Source organism: Trachemys scripta, chromosome 2, assembly GCF_013100865.1.
Source record: "Trachemys scripta elegans isolate TJP31775 chromosome 2, CAS_Tse_1.0, whole genome shotgun sequence".
NCBI lineage: Eukaryota > Metazoa > Chordata > Testudines > Emydidae > Trachemys > Trachemys scripta.
The window spans coordinates 174,051,932-174,067,244 of NC_048299.1; the positions used below are offsets into that span (position 1 = coordinate 174,051,932).

General features: G+C 40.7%; 1 protein-coding gene across 6 annotated transcripts in view; it reads left to right on the forward strand.

Annotated features, from left to right (window-relative positions):
• The window catches only part of ATXN1 (ataxin 1), a 273,999-nt gene that overhangs the window by 59,427 nt on the left and 199,259 nt on the right, over positions 1-15,313 (forward strand). For all 6 annotated transcript variants that reach the window (XM_034762357.1, XM_034762353.1, XM_034762358.1 and 3 more), the window contains one exon: positions 11,492-11,617. The gene's annotated coding sequence lies outside the window, so the exon portion shown is untranslated. The remainder of the gene's footprint in view (positions 1-11,491; positions 11,618-15,313) is intronic.

Below are 15,313 nucleotides of genomic sequence, written 5' to 3' on the forward strand. Positions count from 1 at the left end.
CCAGCCGGGGCACCAGCGCAGGGAGTCCCCCTGCACCCTGGCTCTGGCTGCGCCGCAAGTTTTTTTTTTTTTTTTTTTGCTTGGGGCGGCAAAAAAGCCAGAGCCGGCCCTGAGTCCAAGATTTGGCTTTTTAAATCAGTTACTATTTGATAACCTCATTTTATACTCTGCTTGCCTTAGGTATACAGTATGAGCATGTGAAGTTATATAATTGCAGTAACTTCAGTTTACTGTCATATAATGAATGATTAATGGGATAATCTATATTTTCAAAATACATAAACAACTCTGTGTAATCGGTAAAAATATTTCCAGAAGACAAAGATAAACTGCTAAGGCAGAAGACAGAGGTGCTTGGGACTTCTTTAATGAGCTGAAATCAGATAGATTCTCACAAATCTATTTGAATTATGTATATTGTTGCCCTTGAACATTTTCATATACATGAGCTATTGCATACCAAGTTCTAGTAGTAATTGGCAGCTGCTGCATGGTCTTGGAAAAAGATATTACAAATACCTGAAACAGGAAGTATTAGTAAGAGAAGTGAAGTTGTGTGCCACACTAATGTGGTGGCCTACTTGCATTGTTTGGGCCTTCTGTTTCAGTTTCCTGTTTTGGCTTCTTGCTCCTTGAAGTAGCAGGAGATTAGAGAGCCGAGGAGACACCATGCTCAGCCCCTCTGGACAAGGAGTTAACAGTGACTCTTCTGACTAGTGTGGTGTGGACCACAGTCCTGCATTTGCACATGCTTAACTTTACTGATGTCAGTAGCCCCACCCTCTCATCCTTAAAGTTATGTGTGTAAGTGCTCTTTTAGGCCCCAGTCCTACACACAATGTTGACTGGCTCTGAAAAGAGGCCCACCTGCCCTCCTAGCCAAAGAAAATGGTGAGTGAGTCTTGAAGGTTGAAGGGATATAAAATGGAGAGAATTGTGTTTGTATGTGTGAGAGAGAAAGAGTAACTGTTGAGGGCCCAGAAAGAATGCAGAGAATTCTCTAACAAACATATTTGTATCTCATGATTGTGGGAACTGATCAGCCACCATGTATTCTCTCTATTTTAAATAGAGAGTGTTAAGAGTAGTTTATAAAATGTATAGCCAGAATTATAAAAAGGGTGTGGCTTCTAAAGTGCCATGTCTGAGGAAAAATGTATTTAATGTATTCTTTTAATACTAATGTGTACACTCTCACTGAAACATTCACATGTTCACAAACTCTTAAATAGATTTGGTCATATTGATGGAAGAAAACCGCTCACTTCTGAAAAAGGTTTAATGTAAAATTATTTAATTCTTTAAAAAATGTTAATTAGAAACACTGTTAACTATAGATAGGCCCAGGAAAGTGGTAAATTGCTAAAGTCTTTACATTGAAATTGGATGTCTATCTAAAAGATATGCTCTACTGCAAATTATTGTGCTTGACAGTATCTACTTGCATAGCAGGGAAGGATAATTCCTTGGTGAAATGTTGTGACCTATGTTATGCAGTAGGTCAGACTAGACGATCATACTGGTCCCGTCTCGCTTTTAGAAGTGCTCAAGGCTCTGTGCTCAAGTCTTTAAATTATATACAAATTGATGAATTATTCCAGTTTATATTGCATGTAAATATATATGACGTTTGTGTGTATGCAGTGTGGTGTAAAATGCATTATAGTGTAAAATATAAAAGTAATTACTCATGTAGGCATGCATGTGTGAGTGTAGAGGGATATGCGCGTGTGTACATCTTTAAAAATATTATTTCATTCCTTTTGAGAGAGAAAATAATAATTAGCCTTATTTAGTAATGCGTCAGTAAGCAATAGCTGGGAGTTTTCTTTTTTCAGTTTGTTTTGCACTAATGAAAGATAGTTGCACTGCTTAGCTTTGCTTCAAACTGCCGTGCGTGACTATGAAGTGGCTGGTTTAAGGTTACTTTCATTTTCTGCAGACCAGTCGCAATGGCAGAGTGTTGCTGCATTCCATTCACTGACTATAGATATAGAAAAGAAACGGAGTGTACCATGCGGAATGTTTAAAACAACACCTTAATTTTTAACCTATACCAGTTGCCTTTGAAATTAAAGCTATGTTGGAGTGGTGACAGTAGCATAAGACATGTTCTGTAATTTGTAGGAAGTGGTCTGAATAAATACAGTACAGATTAAGGTACATTCCAGTGAAAGGTTAATAAGAGCATGTGCGTGTATGTAAAAATGTATAATAGACATAAAAAGAAATTTTGGTTTTATTATTTTTAAACTTCATTAGCCACAACACAGAAAGGAGTTCATAACAATAAGCATCAACATCATGAATTTTCCATTAACCTACTCTATTCCTGACGCTGCCCCATCTAACTCATGTTATGAATCACATTAAGAAAAAACACCCTGTTTAGCCCATCCAGGGGAAAAACCCTTACCTCACCTCATCTCCAAAAAAACCCCCAAACACCTACTTGCTCTGTTTCAACTACACCAAATTCTAATCTATTCTTTACTACATAGATGTACAGATACACTTTTCCTGTCTCACACAAGAACAGTGTTGTCCCACTTTCTTTTGCTGAAATGTAATAATATTACAAATTACAATAGTAAGTTGAACATGTTAAAGAAATGGGTCAATGGAAAGATTACATTTTCAATCCACGTAAACCAAATGTAATCACATACAAAATGCAATATCTCAAACCAACAGAAGGAAAATGAATCTCAGCTCAAATCTGCCTGGGTAAAACTGTACTCAGATTTGATATTAAGTAATCTCGTAGAATTGGCATTATCACTTTGAAGCACTGAAATTTTTAAATGTTAGGTGCATGTGTTTTCCTTTCTTTTAATTCCAACATGCTTTTCTAGTTTTATTTTTGTGGCCTTTTTAAAATCCAGCTTCCCTCTACTACTCCCATAATTTTCTATCTAAGGTACTTACTTATAGGGCCCTATCACCATGGTATCTGAGCCCCTCTCAATCCTCACCATACCCCTGTGACACAGGTAAGTGCTATTATCCCCATTTTACTGATGGGAAACTGAGGCACAGAGAGACCAAATATCTTGCCCAGGGTCACACAGGAAGTTGGTGGTAGAGCTGGGAACTGAACCTGAGTCCCCTGAGTCCCAGCCTAAAACACTGGCTCCTGGGTCATTCTCTCCACTTTGTGCATGCAACTGATAGTGGATGCAAAATGACAGATGCATTCATGGAGGTTGGGTATAAAAAAATCAGGATCCTAATGTTTAGTCTTTCAGATGATTCTAAGAGCTATTAGATGATGAAATAGGTCACTAAGCTGTGTCTTAAAAATACACCCTATTATAATAACATATCTCATTGATTGACTATCCAGAAACAAAAGTGTCTTTTTATCATAAAACAAACAAAAGCTCGCTTTAGTTTGAAATGGATTGTGCAACTAGGGGATGAATATTTATAGCATGCCACGCCTCTCAACTGCCTTCATCCTTTTCATTCATTAAAAGGGACCCTTTGAAATTGCTGGTGTAATGAAATTGTGAATTCTATGCACTCTTCCTCTGCATTTGACCTTGTTAACAATGGGTCTAATTCACCCCTGTGGAGAGAGCCAGCAGAAGGCCTGTGCAGGTAGTGTGAGGCCATCATAAGTATTCCTATTGGATTCAGGTGTTGCATTGGCTTCTGCGTGGGGGTAAATTTTATCTAGTGTCACCATATGGCTGACAAATCCGGACTGGGAAGATTACTGAGGAACAGAGAGAATAATCAACTCTGCTTGATTTACCTCTTACCTCAGGGCTATTTGGGAGTTTGTCTCCAGCTACTTCTTAGCTACTTGGTAGAAAACATTTGCATGAGGCTGTTGTTATTGCTAGGGAAAATACATTGGTAAAAAAGCATACAAACCTCTTCCCCCTTTTGGTGGATGAATGTTTCCAGCAAGAATAGTTGGTTATGTAGGTGGAAAGATTCTCTCATTATCTGGATTATGGGAGAGAAATATCAGTGTTTTGGGGCTCTATTTAAGGAAATTTGGAAGGGGCACTTGAAATCCACATTGAAAAGAAATATCCAGGACAAGTGACATAAAATCAGACTTAGACTGCTAATATAAAAACAATACTTCTATCTCGAATATTCTGCTGGCTATCTTTGTAAATTACACTTAAAATTTACTGTTACTGAAATGGAAGGGTAGGGGGGAGAAGAGTGATTTCTCTCTTGTTTTCCAGTTTGTTAGGGTTGGGCTTTTGACAGCACTTCGTGTATAGTCAGTTTCACAGTTTTCCCCCTATATAATCATTAGTTCGTCAGTTTCCCTTGATGTTTTTGTGCATCTTTCACACCACAACAGGGGAGAGAAGAACATTGTTAAAGCTAGGGAAATGTGGTTGTAAAACCACAAAATATGGGGCAAGCATAATACCTGAAACTACTTTTAATGCCTTTTATTTATTTTTTTTAATTGACTAGATTTCAGGGTAGTGCTCTCCATTTTAAGGCTGAGTTTATTATTATTTTTATCATCATTTTATTTATTATTAACGTGCTACTAATATAGTGATGTAAGTATACCTAGCACTTAACAGACAAAATATACTGACGTTCCCTCAGGGAAGGTAGCAAACCTTCTGGGATAAGTGGAAGGGAGGAGAGGAATGTACAGCAATTAGGGCAAGACTACACTACAAAATTATGTTGACTTAAGTTATGTAGACATGCAGCCACTTCAGTAATTAAATCACTTTTGCACATCCACACTACACTCCTTGTGTTGGCAGTGTGTATCCTCACCAGGAGCGCTTGCACTGATTGAACTGTCAGTGTGGGGCATTGTGAGATGCCTTCTGAAAGGCAGGAACAGTCGATGTAAGCAACGCAGTGTCTACACTGACACTACATCGACCTAACTACATCGACCTAAGAGCTACGCCTTAGGAGGTGAAATTATTAAGTTGCTGTAGTGCGTGAGTTACATTGGCTAGAGCTACATTTTAGTGTAGATGCTTACAGAGCTAGGTCAGTGTAAGCTGCCTTATGTTGACCTAACTCTGTAGTGTAGACCAATCCTTAGATCATGTAATTGCTTTAGTTAGTAAAAGCCATGTCTTAGGCATTTCTTAATTTTTCTGTCTTAGCTTTCTTTCTTTTTCTTTGTAGATATTACCGTGAGGAGATTAGAGTGAGTAGGCCTCAGAGAAGAAAGGGTGTATTGAGAAGTTTGAAAGAGAGCTTCCATTGGGAGGGCCAATGACCATGTCATCTTCTAGGACTTGTACAATGCTAAACACACTTTTGAAGCTTATCAAATAACGGCTCTGGTCTAGCAAAGCCCTTAAGTTTGTGCTTAACTTTGAACGTATGAGTAGCCACATTGAAGTCAGTGCTCACATGCTTGAAGTTACGTATGTGCTCAAGTTCCTTGCTGATTTGAGGTCAATAATAATAAGATATTAGTTAAGGATTTTTTTACGCAACTAGTGTGTTCTGTTTTTAAGCAAGTTTTTGTGGCTGTGGTTGTTTGGAGGTAGAAAAGGAATATAATTTATACTTTAATAATAATGAAATCTAGTTCTTTTATAGCCCTTTTTATCACTGGATCTCAAAGCGCTTTATAATGGAGGTCAGCATCATTATTCTCGTTTTACAGATGTGGAAACTGAGGCACTATTATAGTGAGGTGTTGTGGAAATATTGTCTTGATATTGTATGTACTTGATGCTATACTACACATCTTTTAAAAAAATGTGCTATTACCCCAGTAGGATACATGTGAGAGTCAGTCTGACAAGTGTGACAAACCTTGTTTCCTGGATTGGACAGTCAGCAATCCACAGAGTTGATTACCAATCCCATTATTTGTTGAAATTCTTGTGTAGTGATTCATGCTGAAGAAAAGGAAGTGGAAATACAGATGATGGGGGAATAACAAAACACTAACAATTACAAATCTTCTCAGTAATATGTGGCATGGCAGCTGACATGGGAACTTCATCTACTTCCGTATCCTGTCTCCTTCTCGTTAAAGAAAGGGGGTTGGCTTAAATAGTCCTTTTAAATCTGACCAATTCTTCTAGCACCCAGGCCCTTGTTATTCCACATTAAGGCTTTTGTTGCTTACCTGATTGCAACTAATGGCCTTGTTGGCATCTAAAAGCGTTATCTTCTCTTGCTAGTTGTGGTGCTGCTGCTGGTCGGAGGCTGGTTGGCTCCAGAGAGCTGAAGAATGTTAATGATATGATCTCTGGTGTTCCCTGTAACAAAGGATGCTACAGAAAGTTTCTGCTAAAATTACCTGTTTCCCATGGCATGAGGGGAAATCTATTTTAACATAGCTAAATGACCTAGATTGTTCACTCTGTGGACAACTACCTATCAATAAACAAACACATGCTACTGAAAATCCAGCCTAACATAGCCAGCCTACAGGTGGGGTGGAGTTCAAGGTACAGATCTCATCTTTAAATGCTGAGTTGGCTCCTTTTTAAGGCAGAGAGTAAGAGAGAGAAGAACCTCAAGGCTGTGTGCTCTGATAGCTGCTCTGCTCCCTTCAAAATCCATCTCAAGGGACACAGCATTTCTTAATTTTTCTAGAGGCCCTACGTTTAAATATGCAGACCATACACAGGTTTTACATATTTCGCTACAGTGAAGTATGCTACCTCTCTCTCTTTGTAACATCGGTGTGTACTTACCTCAGACAATTATAATTGTTTAAATATAGTGTTTATCATTTTTCATGTGCATATTGAAGTTTTATAAAAGAACCTTATTTCCGGCACCAGCTTGTCCAGATAGGAGGTGTAGACAATAATCATTTAGGTGGTGGCAGCGCAGTGGTTCCAATATCGGAACTCAGAGGTTTTTTAAAGCAAGTGAAGTATGGGCCTTGTTTTGCAATCCTTCAGTGCATAGGCCTCCCGGACAGTTCAGCGGTAGCAATCATGAAGGTATTACCTGGACTTAGGGTGACCAGACGTCCTGATTTTATCGGGACTGTCCCGACATTTGCTTATTTGTCCCGCGTCCCGACCTACCTTTGTTTGGGATGCGAATTGTCCTGATATTTTGTTATTTTGCCTCCGCTCACCGGTGGAGTGGAGCCCAGAGGGGGCTCGTGCCCCCTGACTCCGCTCCCTTCTTCCCCCATTGGATCCCTCCCCAAATCCCCGCCCTGGCCCCGCCTCTTCCCCAAGCACGCCGCATTCCTCCTCTTCCCCCCCCCTTCCTCCCAGGCTTGCGCTGATCAGCTGTATAGCGGCGCAAGAGGGAGGGGGGAGGTGGAGACGGAGCGGAGGCAAGCTGGTGGGGGGGAAGGGGGGTGTGGTGCTCCGGCAGCCGTTTTTTGGGGGTTTTTTTGCTCCGCCGCCGGCTTTTCCCCCCTTCCCCCTCCCCCCCCCGTCCTGATATTTCACCTTTGTGATCTGGTCACCCTACCTGGACTGGACCTCATGTTTGTAATGTATTGATTTCCCCCTTTGCCCCACTGTACATGCTCAGATACTGTGGCGAAGGAATACCTAGACAGAAATTCTAAAACAAAGGCCTATTCCTGCCATCTACACGTCTGAGGTCTCCAACTGAGTGGTGGTGTCAGGAGAGATTACGTCTTTGAAAGACATAATCCCGCCTCCTCCTGGGCATGAGGAGAAGCATAGTGCAGCACAGGTCTTGCTACATCTTTTAACATAATTAGCAAACACTCCAGCCAAGGCTGGATGAAGGCCTGTAGATAACAGGCATGTGCCTTAGGGCCACAGCTGCAAAAGCCATGTGATAAAGTCACCACCGCAGCTTTCAGGGTCTCTTTTTAAAAAGAATGTATTTTTCTGGTCCTCTCATTTGCAAAGATGTTTAGAATCTGAGTGCAGCAGACGTCTGAGTCTGCAGACAGCCTCCAGTGCAGGGAAGACCAGCAGCAGACACTAATGCCAGAGAGGAAGCCAACTAATGCTATTAACATCACCAGAGCACCTCTTTGAGGTGAGGAGCCCTGCCACTGCTTGAGTGGAGGAAAAGGCACCCTGCTGCCACTCCCACCACTGTCTGGGGGGAGCAATCTGGCCGTCACCATTTCTCCCTCCTTGGGTGGCATGGGGGTGTCTCTAGGGCTCTGGATTACCTTAGTCTGTCCCTGACTGCATCCTGATGCACATGGAAGTGGAGCCTGGCTCTGCCCATTCCCTGTCCAGAATCACCTCTGGAACTAGTAAGTAGTGCAGGCAGTTCTAGTCATCTCTACCCCTTCTCTCCCCCCCAGGACTTGGAGATGTATTGTCTGCGTCAGTGTGAGAGCATTTGTGCAGGGGAGCAGTTCACTGTACCCTCTCTTCCCAGCCCCTGTGCAGTCACACAGGGGGAGGCATGATCTAACTCTTCCTGTGTAGTGCATCCTGGGGTTTAATTTCTTTCTTTTCTTGATTCTTTGTTTCCACTGTTGTGGTTTTCGTTGGTTTTGATTGTAGTCAGACATGTTAAAACGATTAAGTACAAATTGCCGGGGATGGAAAACTATCTTGGTCAGTTTAGCACAGACAACACCCTCAGACAAATGCAAGTATGAAGCAATCCAGCAGAAAGACTCTTTAACAGTGTTTCCAACTCGCACCATTTTATCAGAAATCTTGCGATATTTGGTGGTTTTTCTCGCGATATTTGGTGTTTTTCCAGCTTCTGGATTCAAGCAGCTATAAAACAGTTCTGTGAAACCATTCAGCCTTCCACGGATGGCTTTGCTCAGAGAGCTCTGGAAAAGGCAGTAGTGCTGATAAAAGTACAACCCAGCAAAGAGTTTCCTAGCTTGTATTTTCTAAGGACCAGATTCTGATACTGTTACTTATTTTGAGTAGCACCTCGCTCTACAAGGGGTCTTTTGGACTTAAGTGGGTTGTTTTGTTGATTAAGGTGCTATTTAACATGTGTTAAGAGTGTCTGTCACTTACCTACTTAGATGTATATTGTTGCTGTTAGTAATAATATTTATTTATCACCTAGCCATTGTGCTTGGCGCTGGCTCCCATTACCATAGTATCTGAGTGCCTTACAGTCTTTGTTATGTGTATCCTCACAACTCCTCACTGCGAGATAAGGTCATACTACTGACTCCAGTATACAGATGGGAAACTGAGGCACAGAAAGATTAAAGTTAACATTTATAAAGTATGTAAGTGATTTAGGAGCCTAACTAAAGCTCAGGTGACTAAGACTCAGATCCTCAAAGGTATTTAGACGCCTCACTCCCATTGAGAGTGAGGCGTCTAAATACCTTTGAGGGTCTGGGCCTTAGGAGCTTGCATCTCACTGAAAGTCTTGGACACATCTGAAGATGTCATGTTACGTGACTGGCCCAAGGTCACATAAGGAGTCTGTGGCAGAGCAGGGAATCTGGCCCTAAATGAACATTATTTATTTATTTAAAAAAATTAAAGAAAAAGGTGAAAGTAAGAATAAAAGAATTTGATGTTCCTGTAGATCTTAAAATACAACCTTCCGTCCCTTATATTTAAATAACACAAAGACTGACACAAACACAGAGGGAAGCCAGGCAGTTCATAGTAAAAGCTGATAGCCAGTAACTCGTGCCCATTACATTTTGTCTTGAATTAATCCTGTTTGCAAGGTGAGGTGAAGCATAGACAGATTGTCTTCCTTCCTTAACTTTGTATTTCCAGGCTTTTCAGTATTTGGGTCTCAGCTTTAAAGGGTCTCATCCTGCTCACACAGGTCAGTGGGCCTAACTGTGCAATCCCTAGTCACACTGAGTGAGAGTAGTCTCCTTGAAGTCAGTGCAGTCACTCACATCAATGCTTATCAATGTGAATCAGCCCTTCACAGATGAGACCAGTGGGGGCAGGAAAGGCCTATAGTTACTTAAACAGGACGTTTGGGGTTCTGTATGTAATGTAAACTGCTTTAGGGACTGGTGAAATACATGTCGTTTCTGTGCGGATACTAAAAGAAAAGTAGTAAGGGGTTTAGGGGTACTTCTGCCCTCTCTTTAGTACACCTCTACCTGGATATAATGTTGTCTTTGGGAGCCAAAAAATCTTACCGTGTTATAGGTGAAACCGTGTTATATTGAACTTGCTTTGAACCGCCGGAGCACGCAGCCCCGCCCCCCCAGAGCGCTGCTTTACCACGTTATATCCGAATTCGTGTTATATTGGGTCGTGTTATATTGGGGTAGAGGTGTACATCAGTTTTTGTTCCCAGTATTTTTTACAACTGGAGATGCACCATCATTGATTTGACTTTTTGAATCACTCACCGCTTTTGGAAAAGTTACTTTTTGTTTGCAGAAGAATGTACAGTCCCAGAGAGACGTGGATAATGACTCTGCTTCTTAATTAAAAACAATGGAAAAAATTATTCAGTGCTGCCTGTCTGACATAGCAGAAAAAAGCAAACAAACAGTTTGGCTTAAATACACATAAGCTCAAATTCTGTCCTCTATCACATTGTGAAACTTCCTTGACTTCAGTAGGGGTTTCACAGGTGTAACTGAGGGGAGAATTTAGCTATACATTTTGTATAGCAATTCCAAATACAGTTCTAAAATTTGTTTATAAAACAATAACTAACATGCCCAGAATCCAAAGGGGATTGCGAAATGGGATGAAGGGTTCTCAGAGAGAAAATGAACTCAGTGCTGGTTCAAAGCACCAAGTCATTTAATACTGCAAGAGACAGCTTAAACCTTAAATACTGGACCAAATGCATCCCTGTCATAAATGGTTGTACATGAGGGTAAACATGGTCTGTTGTTTTACAACAATCAAGAGGAGATTGAGCACGCTGATGTAACTCTTAATCTCTTACTTTAAAATCAAAAACATTCATGCCTTTTTGGTGACTGTGGGGAATATCAAAATTCTGTCAAATCAGAGAGTCAGCAGTTTCTCTCACTTATTCACTCACCCTCCCACCCTTCTTTCCTCCCTCCTTCAGCCAGTCTGTCTTGTGTTCTGTAAATTCCAAAATATTGTTGTACGTATTTACTGTCTGGTCTGATATTTTCCCACATATTAGGGTATTAAAAAAGATGAATGTGACAAAGTGAACAGTGTAGATCTTTAGGCAGTCAGTCAAACTTCACATAAAGCTTCCTTAAATAATAATCATGAATGATCATTATCTACTGTAGCAGTTTGTTATTTAACACAACACATTTTTCTGATTTGCAGCTACAGTGGTTCTTTCCTTTTTGTATTCTGTATTTTGTATTCTGTTGAATGAGGTACTCATTGGTTCATTAATGACCATACTATATTACAATATAGTGTACCAGAGAACATGATTTTTTAAAAATACTTTACATTTGTTTAAGGCAACTGGGGGGAAAAAGTGCAACCTACAGAACAGTCGTCAGAGTGCTTCTACTCTGGGTAGTTAACACAGTTGCTTTAGGAAATAAAATATACATTGGAGAAAGGTCAGGGATTTCCCCTGAGCCACCTACCAACCACTTGAAGTGACATTTTCATTCTGAGTGTTTCTTGTTTTGTTTTTATTTAAGTATCCTGGAGCACAATGGAAAAGTTTTAATACAAGACATCAGAAAAAAGTGCTGCAATGTCTAGTGTGCTGAGGGGAAAAAGGGAGACTTACAACTGCATCTTGAAACACTCTCAGATGATTTGAGGTAAGTGACAGAAAAGGTTTTGGCACAAATTCTATTATAATTAATGTAATCATTATTAACTTTTGAATCTCAGGATGTCTTTTTAACCTGCATTGATAGATGAGAGAGAGAGAGAGAATGTGTGTGTGTGTGTGTGTGTGTGTGTGTGTGTGTGTGTGTGTAGGTGAGTGGGTGGGTGGGTGTAAGTAAAAATAACATACGATTTTAATGGCAAATCCAGAGAAAAAAACAAAAATATGTAGTATACTTCTGTTTCTGAAATTAACTATCCGAGCAAACACTATCCAGCAGACATGTATCCGTGTGTTTAACTTCATGTAAATGATTAGTCCCAGTTGAATCAATGAGGCTTCTCATGTTTAAAGTTATTCACATGCATGAGTATTTGTGGGAATCAGAGACTGTATTATGCGATCCTGTAAAAAGAAAGGTATTGTATAAAATATAGTGGATTGTAGGAAAATGCCTGTACAATCTCTTATTGTTATAGAACTGACATCAGTAATCAGATTTTACAGCAGTCTGCAGTAGTATTTTTATGTTAAATAGGTACCTTTCAATTATATATATATTTTAAAAATCTTCACCTGGAATATCAGACTTCTTACAGAGGTCTGTTAATTTTATTTTATCTTTAATATTTTGGCTGGCTTAACTGCTTTGTTGGTGACATTCTAAACTGGTGCACTTAAAACAATAAATAAAGTCTCCTTTCTGAACCAGAGCTATGAATGATGCATCAATATTTGAATAACAGCAAAATCAGCACTTCTGTCACTCAGGCTACTTTGTGTTGTTTTGTTTTAACATTTCCTAAATAAAGAGGGTTTAAATATGAATTGCAGTGAAGAGCCTCATCTTTCATCTTTGTTCTTCATTTTCCAGGCCTTTATTTTGCTCGCATTCAAAAGGAATGACTGCATTTTTGTATTGAGTAAGAGTGAAAATACGGTACAGTTGTAAAACTGTGATCCCTGAAAATACTATAAATAATCATTAAAAAATCCTGTGGCCTCCTTTCCAAATAGAAATACCAAACCGTTTCTTCCATTCCGCATACAGGTGTTGGAGACAAAAAATTACTATAAGAAACCTGCAAAGTTGAGGGCATGGATGAATTGCTATGTTCTCTCATGGGGCAAGGGTTAGCCATGGTGTGGAAGGGGCAGGGAATGTAGTATCAGGCCCGTGCAGAGCATGAGAACCACCAAGGAATTCCAACACCAACCCCCCAGATCTTGGGACATCTCTATGGCGTGCCTGCATCTTGATGCACTATTGCCCTTCACTCCCCCTTCTTCAAGCAGCATGACTGCCACTAATATCTCTGAGCATTACTCAGCTCTCAAAAAGGGGAGTTAAAAAGCCACAGAGCTGACGTTCTTGTTGTAAGGAGCAGTCTTAACAATCAGGAGGATTTCCAGTGCACCACAGCACTGCAAACAGTTACTGCTCAGCTCCAAGAAGACACACAAAAACAGCACCGTGAACGGTAACGAGAAGATGGAAGAGCAGGTCATCCGCTTGGAACATCAGGTGGCTGAAGGGGAAAATGTGTTTGGCGTCTGCCATATCCTCTGTGTTCCTCTGCCCCATCCAGCTATGCTGCTCAAAACCCTCCAGTGAGATTACAGGGGTCTGCATTCAGCATGGCGGGGAAGGGTAAAATGCACAATGTATCCCTTTCCCGCCCTCTTTTTCATATTGCTTGGACTAATCTGGATGGTATTTGCACACGTTTGCGCCCTTCCTTGCTGCAGAGTGGAGGAGAGCATAGCAGGCCCATGGACACTGATTTATAAGTTTGTTTTGGAATCAGCAGGCTTAGCGCTGGGAATCAACAAATTTCCTCTTTGGTCAGTGATTTAGGGCTATTGCTTGGAAAATACTACTAGTCCTGAAAGCATTCATAATAGTCCAATCACTAAGAATCTTTGCAAACTGCTAAAGATTATTACTTTATGCCATCTGATTGCTTAGGTTTCCTCCATGCCTTCAGGTGGTAAAAAGCATTGCTTTCTAGATCTGACTTTTCTTCAGATAGCAGATGATAAAAATCATGTCAGAATTCAGCTAGTGCAAGAGAAAGATGTTGAATCAATTTAATGCTCTGCTAATGTTTGATATCTCCTCCTGGAAGAGACTCCTGAGGTCTCTTCCAATCCTAATCTTCTATGATTGTATGAGTCTATGATCTCACAACCTATCTTGACTATCTGATATTCCCAGTTTTCATGTCGTGATCCCTGTCAGTACCCGGCCCAGGCCAGGGAAGCTAATGAGCCAACCAACAGACTAAAGCGGGTGATGAATCCTGGTTACATGCCACCTGAGGCACCTTGCGCATACGCTAAGAAAAAGAAGTGATACAAAACGTTCATTTGTTTCTAGCCCTTTGTGGACCATAAGATATTGGATCTGCAATTATTTCAGGCCAGTGTGATGTCTTTTATTTGTGCATTTTTTTTTTTAACCCTGGTGCAATGTAATCCATATAGTTTTCCTTTCCCAGTATCCTCCTAGTTCTTTTTCAAGTCATGTCTTTATGGGTGCTTCATGTCAAGGTATGTGCACTCATGCACAAAATCAGAGATTTTTGTTAGAATTGTCCATGTTTGCACCCTAGACATCCTTGTGTCCTAGTATAAGGGTATCTAGGGAAGGGGGACCCTGTCCCCACTCCAGTTCTTTCTCAGTCATGAAGGTCTAGCAAGGGACTTGGAGGCAGAGGAGAAAGAAGGCAGCTAGTGGAGCACCTGTAGGGATGCACGTCTCGAAGAACTCCAGTTACTGTTCACTGTTCAAGATAAATAACCTCTTTAGTTGTTGAAAAGGTGCTGAAGTTGTAGTGGTCCACCTCTTCTTATGTACCCTTATATTGGGGCACAAGGTTTTCTAGGGCACAAGCAAGGATTTGCAGATGCTGCTGACAAATATTTCTGATCAAGAGCACATGGGCACGGGTATATCCTGATGTGGAGCACCCACAGTGACACTACTGGAAGAACTCACGTTATAATAATATATGGAGATATTCCTATTTCATAGAGCTGGAAGGGACCTTGAAAGGTCATCAAGTCTAGTCCCCTGCCTTCACTAGCAGGACCAATTTTTTTTGCCCCAGATCCTTAAATGGCCTCCTCAAGGATTGGACTCACAACCCTGGGTTTAGTGGGCCAATGCTCAAACCACTGAGCTATCCCTTTACAATGTAAGTAACTGCTCCTCCTCCTTCTCTTCTGAGCCAAGGACAAAGGTGGCTATAAAGTACAGGGGAACGACAGTGCGTCTGTATGGCCTTTTTAATCATTTGGACAACTTTCTTTTGCAGTCACAATGGGTTTGTCCTATCTAGTTTTCTTCTCAGACAGATGTGGAAGACCATTTTTTGGAGGGGTACTAGAAAAAGGAAAATACGTTGGCAACACGAGCTACATTATAAAATGCATAAAAATTGTATGGCAACTTCTACCATTTTCTGGATTCCTTGTCAGGAGGACTTAAAGAAATAGTGCACCCTTTTGTGTGTATAGAACATAAGGTTCCATGGTGTATGTCAGTGAGTTAATTGGATGTCAACTGGGTGGAAGGGTTGGTTTTCTTCTGCATTTAATTTTTCACTTGGAGTGGTTTATGGGATCTGAGCCGTTCTTGGACTAAAGATGTGCTAGTTTTCTTTTCCATTTTCCTGCTCTT